This window comes from Schistocerca gregaria, chromosome 1 (genome assembly GCF_023897955.1).
Source record: "Schistocerca gregaria isolate iqSchGreg1 chromosome 1, iqSchGreg1.2, whole genome shotgun sequence".
In the NCBI taxonomy this organism is placed as follows: domain Eukaryota; kingdom Metazoa; phylum Arthropoda; class Insecta; order Orthoptera; family Acrididae; genus Schistocerca; species Schistocerca gregaria.
Window position 1 is genome coordinate 833,923,255 of NC_064920.1, and position 3,102 is coordinate 833,926,356.

The 3,102-nt window shown below is 42.0% G+C and overlaps 1 non-coding gene across 1 annotated transcript; it reads right to left on the minus strand.

Annotated features, from left to right (window-relative positions):
- Positions 1–2,579: 2,579 nt before the first annotated feature.
- Positions 2,580–2,654, minus strand: Trnas-cga (transfer RNA serine (anticodon CGA)). The gene has a single exon. It is a non-coding gene; the product is annotated as a tRNA-Ser (tRNA).
- Between the last annotated feature and the right edge of the window lie 448 nt (positions 2,655–3,102).

The following is a 3,102-nucleotide window of genomic DNA, read 5'->3' on the forward strand; positions in this document are numbered from 1 at the left end:
ACGCTGACCACAATCTATTGGTTATGACCTGTAGGTTAAAACTGAAGAAACTGCAAAAAGGTGGGAATTTAATGACATGGGATCTGGATAAGCTGAAAGAACCAGATGTTGTACAGAGTTTCAAGGAGAGCATAAGGGAACAATTGACAGCAATGGGGGAAAGAAACACAGCAGAAGAAGAATGGGTAGCTCTGAGGGATGAAGTAGTGAAGGCAGCAGAGGATAAAGTAGGTAAAAAGACGAGGGTTGCTAGAAATCCTTGGGTAAGAGAAGAAATATTGAATTTAATTGATGAAAGGAGAAAATATAAAAATGCAGTAAATGAAGCAGGCAAAAAGGAATACAAACGTCTCAAAAATGAGATCGACAGGAAGTGCAAAATGGCTAAGCAGAGATGGCTAGAGGACAAATGTAAGGATGTAGAAGCTTATCTCACTAGGGGTAAGATAGATACTGCCTACAGGAAAATTAAAGAGACCTTTGGAGAGAAGAGAACCACGTGTATGAATATCAAGAGATCAGACGGCAACCCAGTTCTAAGCAAGGAAGGGAAGGCAGAAATGTGGAAGGAGTATATAGAAGGTTTATACAAGGGCGATGTACTTGAGGACAATATTATGGAAATGGAAAAGGATGTAGATGAAGACGAAATGGGAGGTAAGATACTACGTGAAGAGATTGACAGAGCACTGAAAGACCTGAGTCGAAACAAGGCCCCCGGAGTAGACAACATTCCATTAGAACTACTGACGGCCTTGGGAGAGCCAGTCATGACAAAACTCTACCAGCTGGTGAGCAAGATATATGAGACAGGTGAAATACCCTCAGACTTCAAGAACCATATAATAAATCCAATCCCAAAGAAAGCAGGTGCTGACAGATGTGAAAATTACCAAACTATCAGTTTAATAAGTCACAGCTGCAAAATACTAACACGAATTCTTTACAGACGAATGGAAAAACTGGTAGATGCGGACCTCGGGGAGGATCAGTTTGGATTCCGTAGAAATGTTGGAACACGTGAGGCAATACTGACCTTACGACTTATCTTAGAAAAAAAAAAAATTAAGAAAAGGCAAACCTAGGTTTGTAGCATTTGTAGACTTAGAGAAAGCTTTTGACAATGTTGACTGGAATACTCTCTTTCAAATTCTGAAGGTGGCAGGAGTAAAATACAGGGAGCGAAAGGCTATTTACAATTTGTACAGAAACCAGATGGCAGTTATTAGAGTCGAGGGGCATGAAAGGTAAGCAGTGGTTGGGTAAGGAGTGAGACAGGGTTGTAGCCTCTCTCCGATGTTATTCAATCTGTATATTGAGCAAGCAGTAAAGGAAACAAAAGAAAAATTCGGAGTAGGTATTACAATTCATGGAGAAGAAGTAAAAACTCTGAGGTTCGCCGATGACATTGTAATTCTGTCAGAGACGGCAAAGGACTTGGAAGAGCAGTTGAACGGAATGGACAGTGTCTTGAAAAAGAGGATATAAGATGAACATCAACAAAAGCAAAACGAGGATAATGGAATGTAGTCAAATTAAATCGGTTGATGCTGCAGGAATTAGATTAGGAAATGAGACACTTAAAGTAGTAAAGGTGTTTTGCTATTTAGGAAGTAAAATAACTGATGATGGGCGAAGTAGAGAGGATATAAAATGTAGACTGGCAATGGCAAGGAAAGTGTTTCTGAAGAAGAGAAATTTGTTAACATCGAATATAGATTTATGTATCAGGAAGTCGTTTCTGAAAGTATTTGTATGGAGTGTAGCCATGTATGGAAGTGAAACATGGACGATAACTAGTTTGGACAAGAACAGAATAGAAGCTTTCGAAATGTGGTGCTACAGAAGAATGCTGAAGATTAGATGGGTAGATCACGTAACTAATGAGGAGGTACTGAATAGGATTGGTGAGAAGAGAAGTTTGTGGCACAACTTGACTAGAAGAAGGGATCGGTTGGTAGGACATGTTTTGAGGGATCAAGGGATCACAAATTTAGCATTGGTGGGCAGTGTGGAGGGTAAAAATCGTAGAGGGAGACCAAGAGATGAATACACTAAGCAGATTCAGAAGGATGTAGGTTGCAGTAGCTACTGGGAGATGAAGCAGCTTGCACAGGATAGAGTAGCATGGAGAGCTGCATCAAACCAGTCTCAGGACTGAAAACAACAACAACAACAACAGGTAATGTAGCCCTACTGTTATTATAGTAAACTGCGTTTAGGTACTGCATTTTGCAATACTAAATGTTACGAAACTTCCTGGCAGATTAAAACTGTGTGCCGGACCGAGACTCGAACTCGGGACCTTCGCCTTTCGCGGGCAAGTGCTCTACCAACTGAAGCTACCCAAGCACGACTCACGCCCTGTCCTCACAGCTTTCCTTCTGCCAGTACCTCGTCTCCTACCTTCCAAACTTTACAGAAGCTCTCCTGGGAACCTTGCAGAAATAGCACTCCTGAAAGAAGGGATACTGCGGAGACATGGCTTAGCCACAGCCTGGGGGATGTTTCCAGGATGAGAAATTCACTCTGCAGCGGAGTGTGTGTTGATATGAAACTTCCTGGCAGATTAAAACTGTGTGCCTGACCGAGACTCGAACTCGGGACCTTTGCCTTTCGGGGGCAAGTGCTCTACCAACTGAGCTACCCAAGCACGACTCACGACCCATCCTCACAGCTTTACTTCTGTCAATACCTCGTCTCCTACCTTCCAAACTTTACAGAAGCTCTCCTGCGAACCTTGCAGAACTAGCACTCCTGAAAGAAAGGATATTGCGGAGACATGGCTTAGCCACAGCCTGGGGGATGTTTCAAGAATACTAAATACTGTTATGAAAATAATAGTAAGTTTCTATTCTGGGGCTATCGGTTTTCAAAGTGAGGTAGTAAACAGTTATTAACAGTTACCTTCAAATCTGTTTATGGTGAAATAAGAGAACATGAATAATGAAATATGTGGAAGAGTACATAGTAAAGAAAATAAAAAAACTGCTGTCTTCACCTAACTTCACCTTCCTTTCGCGTAGGTTCACAGTGTTGTTAATCAAAGGCACCGGGGCGTTTCAGTGGGTCCCACCCCGTACCGCAGTGGCAGTACGTCAT